General features: G+C 39.6%; 1 protein-coding gene across 11 annotated transcripts in view; it reads left to right on the forward strand.

The window, feature by feature from the left end:
* The window catches only part of SORBS2 (sorbin and SH3 domain containing 2), a 188,346-nt gene that overhangs the window by 16,902 nt on the left and 148,249 nt on the right, over positions 1-23,195 (forward strand). Inside the window, exon 1 of one of the 11 annotated variants that reach the window (XM_075027240.1) lies at positions 1,940-2,412. The exons of the other annotated variants lie outside the window; for them this stretch is intronic. The gene's annotated coding sequence lies outside the window, so the exon portion shown is untranslated. Of the gene's footprint in view, positions 1-1,939; positions 2,413-23,195 lie in introns of those variants that run through there. 11 annotated transcript variants of the gene reach the window in all.

Here is a 23,195-nt window from a genome sequence, read left to right on the forward strand (position 1 = left end):
TTTGAAAGCTAAGGTTTTAGCCTGCCAGTAGAGAGTATTATGACAGTAACCATAGTAGGTTAGTGTGATAAAGTGATAGAAAACCTGCTTGTGTCTTCATTTACTGAAGAAGATTTTTTTTGTAGAGTCAGCAACTGTATCAGTGTATTAAGAAGCAAGGGACTGGATGTGCAGTCTGTTTCATGTTGCTTATTAACAAAAAAGTGAACTAATCATGGTGAAACGGTATTCTTGCAATGCAGACTGGGTTTGTTTTAATACTTTGCGTGTAAATAATTACTTCAGTAGTTTAATGTTTTCCAGCCGAAAGCTTCAGAATCGGGTCACCCAATCAGCAGACATCCTTTTTTGATCAAAAAGTACTGTTGGACAGGAATCATGGCACAGAAAGTATGTGTTTGAGTCACGGGAGCTGGGGCTACTTTTGCCTGTTGCTAGCACAGACTCTTAGCCCTAGCTGCAGTTTGGGGGATGTGGGCATTCATCCATCTTTTTAAAGGCTAAGAGAGGAAGAAACAAGACTAAATCAGTGTTACTGTTGAAGCACCTATTTAAATGTACTGAAATGTTTCAGCTCTGACCTGTCAGAAATCTAAACAGAATTTATCTGTTTGTTTCTTGGTAGTACCCCGCCTCCGCCACCACTTTTCCTTTTGTAATACTCACTTTCAGAGAAACTAGTGCTTACACAGGGTAAGAAGGGTAGAGATGGTGAGGGAAGAAATGTGTAAAATCCAGCACAGTGGACCTTAGTTCTCTGCCTGGGGCTCCACTGAGACACCACTGCCCTCGGACCCTGAGAGCAGAAATTCCGCTTGGAGTGGTGGAGCAGCAGAGCTTTGTCTGCAAGCTGTACTCAGAGGTGAAAAACCTGCTGTAGCCCTAGAGAAGTAGGACACTGAAGAAGGAAGTGCCATGATTTGTTATACATACTAAGGTAATCCCTGTTAATGACTAGGAAGGGACAGAAAAATCTTCCTCAAACCACTACTCGGAATTTTTGTGTGTGAAATGCAGCATGCGTAGTTAGATATATTTAATGTTTCTAAATGATTTTCAAAGACCTTTAGGTTGAGGAGTGCTGCATGCCTTCTAGCTTTTATTTCCGACTCCTTAGGCAGTTGAGGTATGAGATAATGACAGCTCCTGAAGGGTGGGAATTTTTATAAGCAGTTTTAAATGGTTCTCAAATGTCTCCTTTTCTTCCTACTCCTAATTGAAATGAAAAATTGCGTTATTCTGAATGGGATAAAATTGGTCTACCTGGCGATTGTGACGTTCGGTCTTTGAAACGCGCCTGATAAACAGCGGCCTTCAACCCGTTAAGATCGAGAAATGCGTTTATCGACGCTGGGAGTAATTGTGATAATGTCAGGGTCGGGTTTCTGTCAAGGAGCGGGGGTTTGGGCTCTGTCGTTGGAAAGCCGGCTGACTTGTTAGGACGGCTATCCCTCTTTCCTGCACGAGGGCGGCTGTTCACCCTGAGCGCCCATACCGTGCCCCGCCGCGTAATTTTCGCGCTTGAATTCAGCGCCCCGAAGGAGCGCCTCGCTGTCCGCGTACGTGTCCGTACGGTCGTTTGCCACCTACCGGCCCGGGCTGCTCGCCGCGGGCGCTCGCCCCTGCCGCAGCCTGCTCGCCCGGCCGGCCCGAGACCCCGCGCGCGGCACCAGCCGAGAGCGTGGGGCGCAGATGGCGCCGGGGGAGGGAGCGCGGCGGCCCCTCCGCGCGGCGCGGGGCGCGGGTGGCGGGTGGCGGAGCCGCCCCTGCCGCCGCGCGGGCGAGGCCGGCCGGCCGGCCGTTGGCTGTTGCCATGGCTCCGGAAAGCCGGGGGAGCCCAATGAGCGGTCTGCGGCAGTGCCGGCAGGACCAGCCATTTTGCTCACGGGAAACAATGTGACATATTACGCTGTGCTTTTTACCGGGGAATAAACAAAAACCTCGTCGGAGGAGGGAGAAGAAACGGGCGCGTTAGTGAGCAGTTGCAGCGGGCTAGCCTGCTTACGAGCTGCCATTTTGACAAGCTGGCGACTGCCGTTCCGGCTAGCTGATCGGAGGAGGTGGAATGCGGGGCGGTAGCGCTGCGTATCTGCTGTCAGGCGGCGGAGCGGGGTTTTGTCTCGTACAGGCGAGGTTTCCCCGCGATGTTCTCTCGGCAGCTCGCTAGCCGCCGCGAGTGAAAGCCGCGGTCCGGGGGAAGGGTGTTGCCCTTCCTTCTGCTGCTCCTGCGTGCCGCCGGCCCCGGGAAGCAGGCGCGGCGGAAAAGGCAGGTGTGCGGCGAGGTCGGCCGGGCGCTCTGCTGCAGCCTGGGCAGGAGCCCCTTCTCCAGCCTGCGCGCTGCTTGTTAGCGGATCGGCTTAGGAGCTTCTGCCGCTGGACTCGTCCGCAAAAGGAAGCGGCTGTGCGAGAGAGGTATGCCTTTGCACGGAGACTATTTCGACTTTGTAAAATAAAACTGAGCAAAAACTTCGCGCGAGAAATAAGCTGCTTTCGGTATCTTTGCGTTTAGAGGTTGGTCAGGGGCTCGCTTGGAGCGGCTGCGGAATTAATTGATCTGATTGCGTTTTCATTCAGTATTTCAATGTGGTGTTCCATCCATATGGTTGCCGATTGAGAAGGATGTTTCCAATAGTTGATAAAATTTTATGCTCGCATTTTCTACTGAAAGGAAAGGATTTTTTTTGTTTTTCATTGTGCTTTTTACCGTCAGGATAGCGTGGGTGAAATAAAACGTTATAGAACTTGCAGGCATATTTGAAAAGCCTTACATCATTGACTTCATTAGTGGAATTCATGCATTGTGTTCAGCCTCAATGTAACTAGACTTAAATTGTCCAACTGCTGCTGTGCAGTATGTAGGTCATAATAAAAAGCAGCTTTTTCACCAGCTTTCAATGGACTGCATGCCCCAGTGCTGTGGTTGATTAGTTTGTGGTACTTGTACTGTTAAGAGTAGTGGTATTACAGCCAGCTCACACCTCCTTTTTAAAGATATCGCACATACCGTGCTAGACAGAGCACAACACGCCCATTGTGTCCCTCCGTTTGGCGTTCAATAAAAGGAAGGAAACGAGCACTCCACATGGAGCACAAGCACATTAATAGCACAAGACGGTTAAACTCTTACTGAACAATCTCAGTGATTCTGAGATAGGCTAGAGAAGGTAGAGAAAATAAAAACATGAAGACAAACGTAAGGGAATCATTGAAATGGGAGAGGTCTTCTAATTGCAGCTCTGTTAATGCTGTAGATTTTCAGTACAAAATGAATTGTTCTGAATAGTTATTAATCACAACGTATCTGCTTTAGAGAAGAAAACTGTAGTTAGGCCTAGGTCAATAAAACCACAATCCCTCAGTACAGATAACGTTTGTATTAAAAGTAGCATTTTATGAACTACCAACTGTATTCTCACCAATACAATTTCTGAATTAGCAAATACTGAAATGCACTAAATTATTTTGACAACTGACCCAAACATTCTGATTCACCTTGCATCTATAGAAAATCAAATTATATTTTAGTCTTAACTCTTATTTAATAATTATGTGGATTTAAATCACACTGCGATGAGCCATTTGTTTGGACAGTTGAGTGGGCATGAAATCAAGAATCTGAGGTCTGGTATCTTTATAGTTAAATTAGTAACCAGTGCTCTGTAATTAGGAGCCAAATTCCAATGTGTTATTTCTCTGTGTGTGTGTATATGTATTTCCTGCAAAGGCATTTGGACAAGCATGTTCAGCAACTCTCCCCCAAATGAGACATTGCATTTGGAAACAGCAATATATAAATGGATTGCTACTATGCATTTTCTCCATTAGAAAAGCTCCATCTTACTTGAATTATTCCAGGACTTTGTTATTCAGTGAATGTACACCCCGACTTCTTTTTCTATATCTCTGTGTAGGGGTCACACAGTAAGTTGTTTAGAGAACTGCTTTCATCTGTGTTCTGTGAAGTGGAATGCGCATTTACAGTGTGGTACTACATGAATATTTATGATTGAGTCTGTAATTGTGATAAAAAACGATAAACAAGCAGAGCTGCTATTTCCTTTAAGCTGTTTGTAAACCTTTAACAAAGAGATAGAGAGCTTTTGTTATAACAATAAGAAATATGGATATAGCAGTATGCAAGAAGAGAAGGATCTTGCAGTTCAAGGTGGACATAATCTCACTATGAAGAATTTATGGTGTAAGAAAACAAGTGAAGACTAGCTATGACTAATCACTAAACAGCATGCACCCATTAGGTGCTGATAGATGCATCTTATTAGTCTCTTATTTAAAGGAATATTCTTTACTCTTTCCATTTTGCTTTTCTCCCTTTGTCTTTTTTTCTCATATCAGTTCCCAGCTTCCCTCTGTTTCCTTACTGTCTCTTTGGCAACATCTGATCCCCTTAGAGCTATTTGTAAATCAAATTGGTGACTGTCAGTAATGGCCATGGAGGTGCTGCAATAGAATCTGGTCTGGAGGAAGAATTTTAAATGAGTTGGAGGTAAGAAATGGCAACGAAGTAAAGAGTGTATCCAGTATGAACTAATTCCACATGATGTAAGGTATAAAGGCATAGAATTGGGTCACTGATGTAGGAAGCAAACGGGCATGAAGGGAGAAGGATATTTTTCAGCTTGTGATGAACTGAAGTGTACTTATAAACAGAAGGTTTACAAGAAAACCTTGACAATAATATGACACAGGACAAATTGAGTATTTTTGTGTTGGAAAGGGTGACATCAAGTTCCAGCTGAAGCCTAGAAGTTTTTCAGGTTTTGGTGGAGCCACGTTTTCTATCCAAGAGATGATTATACATGATTTGAAAGTCTGTACATTATGCAAAGTCAGGCTCTGTCTTGGTCAGCAGTGATGTAAATAACATCAGCTGTCATGCTTTAACATTACAGTCACTTCAGACATTTTTATTTTTTTTTTTAGACAGATGACCCCTGAAGGTGACTCTGGGCCCCTGTGTTATGCTCATAAACAGGATACCAACAAAGCAAAAGCAGGCAGATGAATCCTAAAATGCAGTATTGTGTAGCAGGTGCAAATAGTAATAGAAATGAGAGAACAGGATGACCAAAGAAGGTAGAATCAAATGGTGTAACAGTTTCTTTTGGTATGTTGTTTGTTTAAAATCATCAGCTTCGAGCAAACTGTGATAAGCATCAAACAATCATGCAGTCTGTGGAGCACAATGACCTTAAGAGAGAGCTAGTGTGGCAGTGTGTTGTCTACCCTCAGCCTATGGACTATTCTCTGTATACTTGCATATATGACCAACCTGTGAGTAACAATACAGATGGCATGTGCCTAGGGAACACACTCGGATACTGGATTAGGGTACATTGTATAATGTTACACTGTGAAACAGCCAAATGTCACTTCTGTATTGGAAGGACCAGGTATTGAATATTATACATCAATAATGAGATTGCATCTGGAGTGGGCAAATTGCTTCAAATGTGACCTTGGAACAAATATTTCTGCTCCAGTGAGGCTGTCTGTACAAACATCGAAATAAATGTTGGCAATTCCTACTCGTTTGTAAACTAGAATTTTACAAATGTATACTTTGGTATTGTGTCCTACTACTCTGATGTTGATCCTTTCCTGTGTCGTTATTTCAGTATTGCATTAAGCATGTTACTCATTGCCAGTTTGTATTTTATTTCTTTACTTTTGGATGTAGTGTATAGCTTCCCATTTGAGATAAGACTGTACCATAGATATTCTGTCTGTGTTTATTTTTCTTCAAATGGTGTGGCATCTTCTCATGAAGGTGTTTTAATAACAGTTGACCTTTCTGAAACTATGAAACTTCTTAACATTTTAGGGCTAAAACAAAAGCTAAAAAGACTTTCAAAGGTGCTGATGTAATGCAAAACTTCATGTATGAGAGGGAGAAGGGAGAGAAGTAAGTACTTAGAAGGGCAGCGTGTATCTTTGAGTAAAGTCGTGCTGGATGATCACATTCTAGATCTACTCCTGCTTTCAATTTTTTTGAAGCATGAAATGTATTTTTCTGTTCAGATGTATTGTTCTATCACAGCGATACATCATAGCTAATGCTGCTGTAAAGCAGGAAATTCCAAAGATGGAGCCTTTTCTTCTGTTATTTCTAGCTTCTTCCCCTAAATAGATTGATTTTTTTCATCTTTCTATACTGAATAAAGATAGTGTTCTGATTCATCCACCCTTAAAAACCTCACCAACCACCATCAGGGGGTTGAATAGCACAGATGTGGTTCTGTGTTCTTAAGTAACCTGAGTAACATAGTACACTTTTTTTAAGAGTTGATGCTGAAGATTCCATGCCTTAAAGGAGGGGGCAGGGGGGAGGGAGGGGGCAGGAGTACGATGGCAGGAAAAGCAATGCTGCTTCTTCTCAATCTTTACTGTGATCAAACATTATAGTAAACTTTAAAATTAGCCCTTTCTGAAAATAATTGTCAAATAATGCTAAGGCATAAAATACTGAAAGCTTTACTTAATTTTAGGGCACTTGTCTTGCATTTTATGTACAAGTATTAAGGCAGTGGACAACTGAATTATGAGTAACTAAACCTATCCCTGGTTTTTCAGCAGTTGCTGATTAGCTACGTTTGTCCACAAGCATAGTGAGTTTACTCTTTTGCTTCTTCAGGACCCAAAACAAAAGGCAGAGGTGTGTGAGGAAACTCGAGGGAAATGGAGTCAGTAACTGCAGTTCTCATAGCTGAAAATCAAATTCATCAGGGCTTATAAAAATGGTAAAATGTATTGATTTCTAAAGGTTGCATTTGTTTATAGGATCAACAGTTATGCTAATAGGAAATCAGTAGTTGTGACTGAAGGTCAAAATAGGTGGAAGGGTCTTTGTGGTTTTTTGAACAGTTTAAAAACAACGGGTCTGGTTCCTTACTGAATTTTTTTTTTTTTTTTTTTTTTTTTTTTTTTTTTTTTTTTTTGAGCAGTGTCAATAGGTGAGGTCCCAGTTCAACTGTAGTGAGATTGAAAGGTAGTTCTAAAGCTTCCTAAGAGGCTTAGGGTTGGATGGTGGTAGCCCATGATGAGAAGGGGTGGGGGACTGTGTCAAGAGCAGGACAGCCATAGTGTTCTTTTCAGCATGTTGTCTGAGGACTTAAGTGTAGCCTGAATGTAAAGCTTCATCACCATAGTGTACCTTGAGTGTTATTGTGTTTATTAAAGCCATGTATTTCTTAGTGGAATAGGCACAAGTGCGTGAAGCCACAGAAAGCACAGCATCTCATCTTGCAAAAATGCATAGATATTACTTAAACGTCAGGTCAGTAGTAAGTGGTGAAGGTGCAGAAGATGCAACAAGGTTTCCTATTTCCTATGTTACAAATATTTGTACCTGAGGTAAGAATTTGAAAGACAAATTATCTAATTATAGAGATCTGATGGGTGTTCTTAATGGAATACAGTGATCCATCTCTAGATTTAGCAATAAGGAATACCAATAAAAGAATAGAAATAGGGATTTCTGAAATGTAAATTGTGGAAGAGGTATTAGTACTTGAATTTATCATATATAGAAAAGTCAGAATGAGTTATGAAAGCAGTGATCAGATTTATATTTTTACTATGATTAATGAAATTAAGTGCAAAAGCAGAGCAGAGTACCACAAAACCTGTAAAAGTACAAATTTCAATTCGTAACAGTTAGGATTAAGACTGCTTTTGGTCTTTTGATTGGAAAAAAATGCAAATATAAACAGAACATCTCATGGCTGTTTACAGCTAATCTCATAAACTGTTTTGAATCTGACTAGAACAAGGATATCCAGTAGGACTGACTTCCTAAAAGCTAATACTTGGCCAAAGTTTACTTTTAGCAAATGACTGCAGGGAGGCTGTCCATGATTCAGTTATCTGGATCAATTCTGATGTCTGAAAAAGGCATGAACTAGAAATTACATGTTACTATAGAGGTCTCTGTGCATATGAACAGTATTTTCGCTGTTTGAAGTGACCACAAGGGAAAAGTAGTGATTCAGGGCAATAGAACAAAGTGTGGGGTAGACAGTTAAATTGGATGCTTGAATGTTGTCTTTGAATGTTCATTTTCTCTTAGTATTAAAAAATTAGGCACAATTATAAAACCAAAAATACTTCGTTTTTTGTAAACGTAAACATAATCTGAAATCAAGATATTGTTGGCACCGAGTTTTCAAGCAGGTGCAAAATGACGTTTGTAAGGTACTAAATGCTTGTTTCTCGCTGAATTTCATGTTCGTTTGAGAACCTCAAATTCTCTATTCTGTTATTCAGATAATGAGAGCTTTTGTAGTTCCTTGAATTATGATAAATAAGAACTATGATAAATAAGGACAAATAAATAATTGGTGTGAGGTGATTATTGATTGGTGAGAATTACAAAGAATTGTATTTTTTGAAGATTATTTAATAAATCTCTAGCACAATGTTTTGCGCTCTCTGATGATGCAGCCAGTATGGGCTGTTGTTAAGTGGTGGGTTAGTGGATTAGATGGCCCCAGCTTTGGCTGGGTATTTCAGCTGCTGTTTTTAAAGATCATGAGACATCTATGAAGTTTTGAATTTCAAAAAGACTAACTTTTGAGGCAATCCTGAACTGTAGCGATCGGTGTAGATTAAGTATATAGTAAATAATTCCCTTTTGAACATAGAGGTCACACTACTGACTTCTGTGTGTTTTGTGCTTTACACTTCTTAATCTTAAGCAGCCTTTGTCTGATTTAGGCATCAACCCTGTATTGTTTTTCCTACTAACAGTAAGGATTTTAGAGACAACCAAGCAGTAGTAACGCAAAGGGATGCCAGTGGAAAAACACTCAGTGTATATCATTTAAGTAGTGTATTGATCAGGTACATCACACTGCTCCTTCTAGCCAGTTCTGCATTTTACACATTTTAATAAGCAAATTCTGACAGAAGCCAGCAGTTGCCAGCACAATTTTTGTTTAATTTAACTTCTACTGCATTTCTAATGAACAGAGCAGTGACGTTCTCCCAGATCATCAAATTCGTGGTAATTGCACTGTTTTTCTTCTGGTGAAATCTGTATTTGTTAGCAATCTTGAGCAAATAGTAATTTCAGTGTGACTGATGCAATCAAATGGTTTACTTGGAATAAGTAAAATATAAAAGAGGCTAATCAAATGAAGTGCTACTGTATGAGAGCTAAGTGAGATGCTGACAGGTTTGACAGTAGAATAAAGACCAAACCAAAGACTTTGTTTTGACATATGTGCAGATAATCAGGCAAATTCAAGTCTTTTAACAGACCTCTTCTATAAGGGTCACTTTACAGATACAGATCATGTAATCTGAGCCTTGCAGATTATCATTCTACTTTTAAACAAGTACAAGAGAGGTTTTTAATTCCTTATTTGCATAGCTGTAGATTTACACATTCACATGCTTTTGCCAGTGGCATTTGATTCACAGATGACTGATTTATGGTCTTGAGCAAAGGCCAGATTCAGGACACGCTTTATCGTCAGGACTGCAAACTCCACAAAAATTCTTTGGAAGTCTGCACCTGTTCTAGTTAACACATACTATAGTGAAGCATTAGTAGGATGTCTTCCAGCTTGAGGCAATAGTTTTCTTATGAGCAAGGCAAAAATAATTGCAGAGATAGTATGCTAAATTAATCCAAGTGTGAATTTGTTTAATTTTTGTAATATTTAGTGGTGTAATTATCTTAAATGTAATTCTCTAAAATCTGTCGCTGTTTAGCTGAAAACCACAAACAAAAGTAAACATGTCAATATGACTAAGAAAGAACTACAAAAAGTACAACAGCAAATAGGTATTACACTATTTCTATGTAGATGCATTCCACTTTCAGTTCTGGCATTCACTTTCTGTATTATTAGCCATCAGAAGAGAAAGGGCAGATGAGTTATTTCCTAATGAACAGATTAAAAGACTGTTATCTGAGTTGCTCTTTGAAAGGAAACTCTTGTGTTTAAGTAATTATTTCTATCAATATTAGATCATCACCATGCGAAGAAAGGATTGGCGTCAAGTTCTCTTTGCAATAGGTGCTGAACATGAAAGATGGAACACACTTGATGGCAAAGGTAAACTGAAGAGCAGGTTTATTAACAGGTGGCTTTGACCACTGCTTGACCATGATGCCAGTGGTTTCCTGATTTCCTATAGCAGAAATGAAAATTTAAAAGGAATTTGAGGAATAAGCAAACAGTAGCTTTGTAGATAAACTTGGGAAGTGTTCTTCTGATAAAAGTCTGCTGTTTCTTATGAATGGATAAAAAGTATGTGGGAAAATCTGAGCAGATATTGTCTAAAGTTGTAATGAAAGTTTTGGGAGTTACAAGAAAGAGAAGACAAGAAAGATATAACTGCTGCAGTGAGAAGACAAGGAGCCAGCTGTATGTGTCCACTGTTCTGGGGCAGGGACAGGTACAATGACTTCAAAGCAAAAAACCTAGACTGGTCTTATGGGGTGCATTTTACACAGATCAGAAAGCATTACCAAAAATTGCAGGCCTGGATATTGTAGTTAAATTGTGTGATGACAGAGGCCTAAACAATAGCATTCCTGATGAGGGGACCAAAAAAACCAATTAAAAAAAAAAATCAGACTTCAAAAATGCTGTGGAGAAATCAGACTGCTCAGGAAAAGCTACAACAGACTGCTTAGGAGTGTGAAGGGGAAGCAGGTGTGAGGATAAATGAGCCAGGTCCTTGAGGAATTCATGTGCTTGAGTATCCAAGGTCTTTTCTGTTTAATAAAAAAAAAAAAAGAAGAAAAAAAAAAAGTTGTCATTATATTTGTGTTCTAGTCAAATTTCTACCCTATACACAGTGTGCCAGGGCATCCCACAAATATTTTCTAATTGTTTTTTAGTCTTCATATGTACACTTAAGAATTCCAATCCCAATTTGCAGATTTGAAAACAAATTTATCCCCTTCTGTGGTTTTATTCTTTATGTTGCATTTTATTTTTTGGAGACCCAAATGGTCAAATCTTGGCTCTTCACAAGCACTTTAGATGAAGCATTAGAAGTTTGGCCCGTGTTTTCAAATAGATAGTTATGTGAATGTCCATTATGGAAATGGGATTCTCTCTAGCTGTCCTCTACCAGCAATGGAATGATGTGATTCTGAGGATAGGGGTCAAGCAGTAGGTAGTTTGAAGGCAAGTGTAACACTTCATAAAAGAGGTTGCTGCAGTGCTCAGTTTAGCTGGCCATTGTAAAAGGGGGAACTTGATTCTCTGATTCTGAAGTCAGTACCCCAAACCATCTATGATACTGGTATTTACACTCTGAGCTATCTGCTCCTTCTGCTACAGCTAGGAGCTATCTGCTCATATTGCTGACAATTCTCCATTCTAATTCCTGTCCATTGGTTTCGTACCGACTTATTTTAACAGCAGCAAATTGTGTTAGAATGTTAGTAGGATATCTTGTGTGTTTTGCTTTATATTCACCTCCGTATTAGGACTGCAGATTCTTTATGGAAGGTGTCCATTTTCCAGTGCATGTACTTAGTTTTCAAATTATCAGCTGAGCTGGAAGTTTGAAGGTGGCTTGACTTCAAACATGGCTTAAAAGAATAATTATATTGCAAGCTTTCTTATGTGTAGTCCTCTCAGAAATCTATGTAACTCTGTCATCTCCAGTATTGTCTAAATTTTAGTTAGAGTTCTATGGACTTTATCTTCCAGTATAGTTAGGAACAGCTTCTCTTTATGCTCACTAAAAGTGTGTTTTCCTGAACTAATTGCAGATAATGCTGTGAAAGTTTCACATTCAATACTGAAAATTGTAAAAACATTCTAATCATATATGTAAATTAAATCTTTTTAAAAGAAGCCACTCCTTTTGTAATTGAACTTATCTCCTCTAGTGTTGACACGTGGATAGTTTTTACTGAGGGCCTTTTTAAAGAGTTAAAAGGATTTGTAGCTCTTCAGTGCCGAAAAGTGCCAAATAGTTTTGTTAATGAACTTTTTCAGGGCTAAGTTTGGAACTAGACTCTGAGGCCCCTACCCCCTTTTGGTGGGTACAGTATACAATTGTAAAATTTGTACCCTTAGATTTGCAAAACTGTGAAATCTGATTTCCTGTTTCTCCTAATGCTAAATTAATATCTTCTGCTGCAAGTGCTGAAATTAAGATTCAAGTTTAGGCTTGTAAGAATCTAGTCTGAATAAGACGCTTAAAAGCAAGGTCTTGACTTCAAGGTAGTTTTTCTTCCATGACTTACCTCAAACCTGGGTTTATACAGTATTCTTTCCAAAGACACATTCTAAACTAGGAACTTATAGTTTATTTAAATGTTTGTTTGAAGAGGGCAGAGATAGGTTTAGCGAAATGAAGCTTACAAATGAAATTGTTATAGACCCTGGTATTTTCAGAAGCTCTGTTGGTCTGTATTCTCCCTTTGAAGGCAATGATAGAAGTCCTCCCTGAATTCATTAAAGATAGTTACAGGAAATTTGTGTGCTTTTAAAATGCCACTGAAAAGGCCTTAGTATCCAGCTTTTTACTATTCTAGCTTTAGGTTCAGCTTAGAATGTCTCGTAAATGCCTTTTGGAGAATACTGGAAAGATTTAAATAAAAGATGAAGAAAAAGTGTTGCACTTGTGTCTATTTCTGTCACTTGAAATAATGATTATTTTATTATTATTATTCACATAGGCATTTAAGTCTTATCATTAGTAAGATCTGTGCTGAAAAGGTTGGCACCACCTCAATGAATCTGTTGAACGGACAGTTCATATACAGACAGTATATGTCTTACTGGAAATGGCTTTACATGTGTATATACACGCATTTTATCATATTTTTTTGATGTCCTGGTAGATACATAATTAGTTCTGCCTCCTAAAACTTGTTGAACGTCAGAAGTTATTTTCAAATTATGCTGTGCATTTCAACCTGGGATCCTACAAATGTTAACCAGACTTGCAAATTGAGATCAGTGTGGTTTTGGTGTTTTATCATGCTTAACTTTCTGTGCTGTTCGTATCAGACACACCTGAAAGTTTGAAATGTCACCATCTAAATCAAGGTAAGGGGTCACCTTAGTTTCATGAAGAGGATGAATCAGGAAATAGAGATATCATGTTTTCTTTACAAAGGGAGCAATGAGCAATGTTTCAGTATTGTATCATAAAAAGATTTCATATGTTGACTTCTTTAGGTATGGATCACATTAACAGTTGTTAGCATAGAGTTTTGTTTATATTTCAATGCTGTTTCTATTTCTAAAAGTACTATAAAAATGAAGTACTTATCTTAGGGACAGTTTAGACTTTGATCTCTACTCACATGTTTCTAGTTCATGCCACCAGTCTATCATAAGCTGATTTTGTTATAAATAACCAAAAGGTGTACAGATACGATGTAAAACTATTAGTGATTTCCCCCACTCTATTGTTGTACTCTGGTTTCAAACACTAGTCTTCAGATAACTGATCATATGTCATTTTTTCACCCTGCTGATCAGAATGCAAAGGCTAAAAAATTAACAATAAGTGCTTTTCTAATGTTTTCTTTATAAACAATTTGTTTAATTGCTGTAGGAATCAAATGTGTGTAAGCTTAAATTGCAAGTCATTGGGTTCATGGCAGAAGGCAAGTCAATGCAAGGAGCTTAATGGGTTTGGGGCACTAAATTTGTAATAGTTAAACTTCTACGTAATGTCTAATATGTCTACTTCTGATGTTTTTATGTACAACGCTACTTGGACAACCTTTTTATCTCTACGTTCTCTTTCAGGAGGTAGGATAGAAAACTGGGATGATTAACTATCCTGAAAAAACTCAGTAGCGCAAAATTACCTTTCAACTTCTCAATTTTGTTTTTCCGTATGTGTAAAGCTTTCAAGCCATTTTAGAAGCAGAGGATACCAGAATACACTGACTATTAGTTTTCTTAAGTGCAAACTTTGATTAGTCCATTGTTGCTTATAGTGATCCTTGTCTAAGGGTTAGAATTGTGGATAGAGTATACAGTGGGGAATGTTTGCATTGTGCTATAACTTCACCTTTGGAAGCTGAAGAACTTCTAGAAGCCAAGTCCTCTGTTCCTTCCAAGCTACTAGTGTGAGGAACTGTCAAATCTCTGGAGAAATTATGATCTTCAGGAATAGAGATTTGAATAGGAAGGGATCAGTTTTCTGCTTTAGGGACTTCCTGTTAATCTTAATACATCATACTGCAGAAGAGGAGATTGCCCAGGTGATTTGCCATCACCAAAAAAAGAAACATCGTTTAGCAGCTTCCTGCTGCTATATCACTCCCTTTCTTTAACTTGCTTATGTAATTTATCTGTCCTCAAAGTTACAGTCTGTATTTGGATTGCCTGGAAAGGTTCAGTTTCAATAATATTGCAGTTGGGGTGTCAGGATTTTCAAATCCAAAAAATCCAGTTGCAAGTTCTCCAGGGCATTGAAACTGTCTTGTACAATTCTGAGCAAAATGTATACAGTTAACAAGATACTGTAGCTTTGGCCTTTCAAGGCAGTATGAGCATGCTGCTATGTAATAACATCCAGCTGTATACATCCAGTGATGATATTGCTCTGACCAATTGCAGATGAATTTACATGTTGAGTCCTTACTTTTATCTACTGATGTGTGAGTGGGGAAGAAAACATGAGGCAGCTACTGTCTGCCTCTCTCTGGGAATCACCAACAACTTGATATGTGTTAAAGCTTATTTTGGGGGTCATGCTCAAATTCATAAAGCCTTGAGAGTCTTCGTTTCTAGCTAAGAGGTACATCGATACTGATCACACTCTGATGCCCTGGGTTTTCCTTTCAGGCTTATGCAGCCCTAGAGCTTTTGAACCTCTCTGCAGGAATCATAGTTCGTGCTGTGTATAATTTATCTGTTGTCTTTATTGTGTAGTCTTATAAGTCTGCGCCTGCCAATAGCATGAAGCCACAAGCTTCACAGGCCGGTTCTAGCTTATTAAAAGTGGAAGGATGCAAAACAGCTTTACTGTGCCCACTGAGCTGATTACAAGGGGCGGACAGTCCATGACACCTTTAAAGAAAGCAGTGATTCAGCTCTACTCTTGCATAAGGTAATTTCTAATCTGTGATATTTTGAGCTGAGTCTCAATCCAACAGTATTTTCTTAAAGTCATATTACTTCCTTTAGTGTTATCTATTGGCTGAGCCTTGCTAATATCTATAGCTACCCTGCAGGCCCTCAAACTTGCTGTGCTGTCTGTGTGCAATGAAATATAAAGAAGGTGTAGGCTGGCAGCTGGGCAGCTCTGGTTCTGCTTTGACTTGCTGTGTATGTTTGAGCTTGATTCTGTACATCTAAATCACCTGAACTACTACATTACAGGCTTAAATTACAGGAAAGGATACTTTGGTTAGAGCTAGGGAAAAAAATTAATGCTAAAGGTAATTAAGTACTGGAGCATCTAAAGAAGTTGGAATATCTTTCTTGCTGGATTCCTTCTGAAACAGGCTGATCAAATGTCTGTCAGGAATGATACTTTTACTGTGGATTTTGCTGTTATGAAGCAGATGAGCAAGATGACCTGGAGATCTCCCTTCTTTGATGATAGGAGGGATCATAGGAGAACTGACTCAAATTCAGTCTGCTGTTTCTGATATAAGAATGGTTTGTGACTTCCTACAAGCTGGCATGGCTTGGTTTGTAGCCAGATCTCTTTTCACACCCTTCATGAATAACCAGCCTGTCACTACTATCCCATCAAAAATCCCTTCAGAATCAGTCTATAGAAACAACTCATGTGAAGGCATAAGAACGTGTGGTTTGGGGTAAAAGCACATGGTCATAAGGAGAGTTCAAGTTGACTTCAAGTTCTGCCAGAATCTGGTGCAGATAGAATCACAGAATAATAGAATGGTTTGGGTAGGAAGGGAACTTCAAAGGTCGTCTAGTCCAACCCCTCTCCCTCCCCGCCCCCCCAGTGAGCAGGAACATCTTCAACTAGATCAGGTTGCTCAAAGCCCCTCCAATCTGACCTTGAATGTTTCCAGGGATGGGGCATCTACCACCTCTCTGGGAAACCTGTTCCAGTGTTTCAGCACCCTCATCATAAAAAAATTTCTTCCTTGTGTCTAGTCTGAATTTACCCTTTTAGTTTAAAACCATCACCCCTTGTCCTATCACTACAGGCCCTACTGAAAAGTCTGTCCCCATCTTTCTTATAAGCCCTCTTCAAGTATTGAAAGGCTGCAATAAGGTCTCCCTGGAGCCTTTTCTTCTCCAGGCTAAACAACCACAACTCTCTCAGCCTGTCCTCCTAGGAGAGGTGTTCCATCCCTCTGATCGTTTTTGTGGCCCTCATCTGGACCTGCTCCAACAGGTCCATGTCTTTCCTGTACTGAGGACTCCACAGCTGGATGCAGTACTCGAGGTGATGTCTCACCAGAGTGGAGTAGAGGGGCAGAATCGCCTGTCTTGATCTGCTGGCCTGTCGTGGTTTAACCCCAGCCAGCAAGTAAGCACCACGGAGCTGCTCACTCACTCCCCCCCCACCCAGTGGGATGGGGGAGAAAATCGGGAAAAGAAGTAAAACTCATGGGTTGAGATAAGAATGGTTTAATGGAATAGAAAAGAAGAAACTAATAATGATAATGATAGCAATAATAAATTGACAACAGTAATAAGAAAAGGATTGGAATATACAAATGATGTGCAGTGCAATTGCTCACCACCTGCCAATCGACAGCCAGTTAGTCCCCGAGCAGCGATTCCCCGCCCCTACTCCCCCCAGTTTATATACTGGGCATGATGTCACATGATATGGAATAACCCTTTGGCCAGTTTGGGTCAGCTGCGCTGGCTGTGTCCCCTCCCAACTTCTTGCGCCCCTCCAGCCTTCTTGCTGGCTGGGCATGAGAGGCTGAAAAATCCTTGACTTGGTCTAAACACTACTTAGCAACAACTGAAAACATCAGTGTTATCAACATTCTTCTCATACCTAACTCAAAAACATAGCAGTGTACCAGCTACTAGGAAGACAATTAACTCTATCCCAGCTGAAACCAGGATACGGCCCCACTTCTTTTGATGCAGCCCAGGATACGGTTGGCTTTCTGGACTGCGAGCGCACATTGCCAGCTCACGTCCAGCTTTTCATCCACCAGTACCCCCAAGTCCTTGGGCAAAAGCACATTTTAGGTCTGGGAGCTGCTGTATTTGCCCAATAGCCTTGGTGCCCTTGGGCATGGCACAGTTGGCCAGCTATCTGGGCAGCTCCTAGTGTGTGGCAGACTCTACCTCTCAGGAACTGATGGTCAAGCATTCCTTGTGATGTGCCAGGTGACATGCTTTTCCAGTGATACATTCAGTAATGTCATTGACAAAGGTGTTCATGATGCCCATGGCCTTGGTTAGGATACTGGTCTCATGATGGATCTGCTTCAGCACCTGGTACTGATGGATGCAGTAACCCTCCTTTCTGCTATTCTTATGTTGCTTGTAGCCATTCTCTCAGGTTTTGGTGACAGCATTCTTGGAGTTCTTGTTGGGAGCAGGAGCTGGTGTGGTAGACTCAGGCATTTTGGTAGCAGCTTTTCTCACCAATAAGCAACATGAAGGTGGGCAAAGGTGGTGGTAGTGTAGCTGCAAATGGCTTAAGTCCACTGGTGGCATGTACCTGAGCTCTTGAACTACGTACCTCCTTTGCAGCCTGAAGGACTTGTAGCTGTCATGATTGTGTGAAACTGAGCAGCAAACTGAGAGTTTGCTGAAGCAATTGTATCTCAATGAGCTTTGGCTGACTTTAGCTGTTTTTATGATGTTAATATCCTACATTGCAATTAGAGGTAGGAAATGCAAATGCAAAGGTCGGGTCTTGCTGAGAACCAGATATCACCTTTGAGATGAGTCTTTTGAATTGAAAAAAAAATAAATCAGAAAAATATCAGACTCTGCCAGTATTAGCTTGTATTCTAAAATGCCGAAGTGTTACCTACCCGTAGCTGGAAGCCGTCAAAGCTTTGCACAGTTGCTTATGTCTTTAGGTTGTGTTTTCAGTTAAGTGGATTATAGTAGCAAAACGAATAAACTGACTAAAGGAACATTTAAGGAAAGATGGTTCTGTATACTGTGTGTACCTGTTGTTTGACTTCTAGTGAGAGGGTTTGTACTCATTTGAGGCTACAAGTATTATTCCCTTCACCCTGGGCTTCAGTGCCTGAAAGCTTCAGTTACAGTAAGTCTGCTGTCCCCTACCCTCTATGCTATGAGTAGCAGAAAATGTTGAAATTACTTGATTGGTAAAGCCTAAGGGCTGTTTTATATATAGGTCCCTTATTTTTTCTTTACTAAATTGGCAGCTTAGCAAATTGGCTGAACACCATTGTGTTAATTATTGAGAAGCCTAAATTCCTTTGTGGATTTAGTCATGGTAATTGGAACAGAAACTTAATACAGAGTGCGGGGGTGTAAAGCTGGTCTGGCCATAATCTACTGGTTTAAGAAAGAGCAGAATGGCATTAGGCCTTGTGTGCTCTGTAACATAAATCTTTGTGAAGTGAAAGGAGGGAACTGGGACTTGTGTTTCTTCTGTGAATTTCTTTTGCTTTGCATGGACCAGCTAGCTTGAGACTGAGAGTAGCAGCTGTGCACAGGAGCATACATGGCCTCAGCCTAGTGATGGCAGTTCTCCCTTGAGAAGGGGGCACAGTCTTATCAATGGCCAACTGTCAGAACATGTTAGTGTTTCAGAGTATATTGTTTGAGTGTTAATATTTCAGAGTAACTGGAGGAGAGGCAGTCACTCAAATTTTCCTTTCTCCTAGGTAGATTCTCTTTACTAAGCTAGAGGGAGAGAGTCAGGCTCTTGCTCTGTGAGCCACATGAAGTCTGTAATTAGTCTATGAAAGATGGGCTGGTGTCTTCAAAAGACCAGACAGTAGCTTGATGCTTAGTATCCTGTGTCAGTGAAGTGGGAGATGTGACTGTAAATCCTTCTGGAAATTTAATCCAGGTTTTCAGTATCTGTGGCAGATGTTTTAATGACCATCAGTACAGTGTTTTCTAAAAAAATAAAATGTGGTAGGCTAACACCATCTTCCACAGTTTTTATGAAGAGTGAAAATAACCTGAGAATGTGATGGATGTTTGGGTCTCAGGCACAAGGTTGATAAAACACAAGTTTGTATGTGGCAGCTGTCACCAAAGTGGTTTCATCAGGGTGAGACAACGCTTGCTTGGTCCAGCAGGAGAATTTCAGGTAACTGGGAACTTTTCTCTTAAAAGATATATAGATGCTAAAGAATTTGCATTTGTGTAAAATGGGTATTTTAAAGATGGTCACTTTGTATTTGGGCTCAAAAATGCTTTGGAACAGCTAGTTCAACAAACCCAGTCATTTGAGTTGGTAAGTCACGATAAGCATTGCAGATCTAGAGTCCTAGCTTGTTTACATGTCTGAAGTTTCAGCTTTCAGGGAAACCCTGTTCCCTAATGCCCCCATCACCCTCCCCACCAAAAACCCTACAACCTTACACAGTAGTTGAACACATTCTAGAAGAAAATTAGTCTGAAAGACAAATAACCTTGTACAAAGTTCTTGAAACAATGGACTAGTGGTGTGTATTAAGAGCAAGATAAACAATAAGCTTCTGTTCTCCATTTCCTGAAAAGGCCTTTTCATACTTATTTCCCCACACGTTCTTAACTGTTTACTCTTGGAACAGAGGAAGTTAGTTTTACTAGCAAAATAGTGCTCTTAGCAGGCATATCATTCTCTTGGTCCAGTTTCGTAGTGATAGCTGCAGTGACTGTAGTGCTTTTCACATCATTAGGAGAGCAGTTACATGGTTTGCTGCTAGTTATATGAAATTGGTGTAAGCACTGGAACTGGTTACAACAGATGACCAAGAGGGTCTAAATATTTAGATAATATGCTTTTAATAGTTGGGTTTTTTTAAATACATGTGATGTCATTTCAGGCTTGAGAGTGTCATGTTTTAATGTATTTATTTGGTGCTCATTTAAAGGTATTGTAATTTTTAAAGGATTCTATATTATATAATGCTGTTATTACACATACTAAAAATTACAACCATTTCAGTGACTCACAAAACATTGGGTTTGAGACCTTAGATACCAAACTAAATCTGCAGCAATGAAATTCAATCCAGTTTTGCCAAAGGTGACTGGCAGAAAATCTGGTACTAGCCATCTTTCCAGCTTCTATTTAGGAAACAGATTAATTTTCCAGAGATGTTTTGCCTTGATAAGCATCTTATGTTGTTTTGGTTTTAGTGTATTAGATCTCAAAGAAGTGTAAAGAAGGTCACAAGTTCATAGATGCTGCCTCTATATCAAAGCCTTTCCTATCTTCAGAAACATCTAGCCATAAAGACAGTCAGTGACACTTTGTAGCTTTTGTAAAAGTTCTCAGATACATCAAGATTCCTGAAAAGCAAATTGAAGTCGTATGGTAAACTCAACTTACTGTGATGGCAGAGCTGCTTGTTTACAAAATGTCTTTCACAAAAATCTGGCTAGAGTTTTCAGTCTCATAATTTTTTTCTATCACCAGACAAAATTTTATTATAATCAGGCGTGGGGAACAGACTTAACAAATTCCAAAGTAAAAAATGAGAACTGAATATAGCTAAAGACAGATGGTGTCTTTTAAAGAGAACGCAGATCTGCTGTTCTAGAGAGCAACAGCAGAGGCAACTCTTCATCAAACATCTGCCGTTTTGTACAAACATCAGTTGATGTTAATGAAGTGAGAGCATGATTCTTTGTACTTGATGTCTTGATCTGCATCTTTCAAAGGTGTGAGTTATCAGTAAAACACTTCTGTAACAAATTCAGGCTTCTTAGATATTCTGCTGGATCAGAGATTGCCTGATAACTCTTGGCTGGCTCTTGAGTGCTTTCTGAGGAACGCAAGCCAAAAAAAACCACAATTCCAAGCTGCTTCTTTTTGGTCTTCCTTCCCAGTTTCCAAGATTTTCCAGTGAGTTACAGAGGGATGAAACACTCTTATACCAAACTTGGAGAGAAAAGTTTAATAACTTTATTATTACCTAATGATATTAGTGAGGTGGGCCATCCACCATTAATTGTTTGAAGGAAATGATGGAAAAAAACCCAACCTCTTTAGGCAGGGTAGAGCACTTTACTTTTTTAGTGTGGAGAGCTATTTTGGGATATACTGAGATACTGGAGAACAAAATTGCTTATGTGGGAAACCAACGTGCTAACAGAGCAATAAAAAAAAAAATGTTCCATTGTTTGGGCTTCAACAAACTTCAGTCTTCTTTGAAAGTTTCCTTAAAGATGAGAGTTTTCTAATCAGAGCTTCAGTATGGGAATTATGAAGTCATAAAGCAGCGGTAAATGCTGTGTGTGTCACTTCTGTACTATTCACACAGGTTGCAATTCATTGCTCCTGAGGGATGTAGATAACTTTCCACTTCTTGAAATGTCTTGACCAAAGATTCTGTTGCGATGTGTGCTGGGACAGATACGTACATAAAAGCAAGACTGCTTTGTAGCCACTCTTGGAGAATTTTTGAATTTTAACATAATCACCATGAGTAGTTCATTGAGGTGACTTATGGGGGTTTTTTAGGGTTAAAAAAAGAGTGTCAGATGTAACTGTCACAGTAACTTGGCTGCCTACATATTCTTTCTTGCAATGTGAAATCCTATGTTCTGAAAGTTTGAGTCAATTTTTTTTTCAACAGATGATCCACCTTTTTCAATGTGTAGCTTTAATGAAACTGTAGTAGAAACTGACATTCAGGATTTGTTGTTCATGTGGTTTTTTTAATGTTGAAGGTTTTTCAGGAGTTCTTCATATAATGGTCTAGAAAAATTCCGAAGTACCTTTTTATACGTAGCTAACTGAAGAAAACTGCATGTGTATTTGTACCCATTCTTATATGTGCTGTCGTACTAATACAACAATTCTTAAGCTATCGCCACTACGTGAGGCACGCATGATGACATAGGGCATCAAGATGTATTTAGAAGTAACCTGGATAGAATGCCAAGTGCATTTAACAATAGGGGGGAGGGCAATAACTGTTAATACAGAAGGCGGCTGTGTGCAGTGCTTTCCTACCTAAAAATCTCCTACCTGTTAACCTCAGTCAAGCCTTGATTACTGTGCTTAATTGGAAGTTTAGCGTGACTTTTGATCAGTGTATAGATTTGCCCTAGTGAGAATTTAAGAATCTTTTATGGTTAACAAGGCCCTAGAAATTTTGGAGTAGGAGAAAGGGGCTGATCTAATTTTTCTTCTATTCTTTTCCAAAGAAGTTTACATATAAAAATGAACCTCTCATTGGTGGGCAATTTATACCAGGTTTCCTATGCTAACACGTAATGATTGATCCTAATATATTAAGTAGGAGAAAAAGTATAAACTGACAATCAGTAAGTAATTTTTTAGTAGATTTGTGGTACTTGTAAATATCTTGTCAGATATGAATGAAATAGAGCAGAAATGTTCCAAGTGAGGTGTTGACTATTTCTATCAAAGAAATGAACCTCAAACCAATTCTCAAGAAACAGACTCTTCAGGTATTTGTTCTGATCAACTTGTGACCATTGTCACCCTTTCATTCCTGAGCATGTTCATACTGAGCATAGGTGAAGGCCAATTACAACACATCTGATGTTAGTATTTTAGGTTCGCATCATCTAGCTGAACTTTAGAAATTAAACTGATGTCACTGGAGATTAATCTTTTCCCATCTATTTTCATCCTTTGGCTTTATAGGCATATGATGCATTTGTCTGAAGGCAGGCATGCCTGGCAGTAGGTTCAGTTAATGCATGTGTCCATGTGTTTTTTGTTTATTTTACATTATGTAGGAACAACCACAAGCGATGGTTTATATGATCTGTGTGTAACTAGGTATTCCATTCCATCCAGGAGAACGGCCACCCTTCTTCATAGCTCCGTTGCTTTTCAGCAGTGAAAGCTACTGAAAACACACCTGAGACGTTGAAAAAAAGTTCATATTTTTAAGATCCTTCAGGATCATATGTGTCCAAGACATGTGCAAGACTAGGACAAAGAATGTGGTTGATGGCTTCCCTCCTGTCCTGTAGATTTTTTCTGTAATATGGGAAATACTCATTTCAGAGATTGAAATCGTCGGTTCTATGAATGAACTCTCTTAAGAGACATTTGCAAATGCGCAGCTCATGCATTGTGCTTGTGTTCTCTAATGTTAAATG

The sequence above is a fragment of the Buteo buteo genome, chromosome 1 (genome assembly GCF_964188355.1).
Source record: "Buteo buteo chromosome 1, bButBut1.hap1.1, whole genome shotgun sequence".
Classification (NCBI taxonomy): Eukaryota; Metazoa; Chordata; class Aves; order Accipitriformes; family Accipitridae; genus Buteo; species Buteo buteo.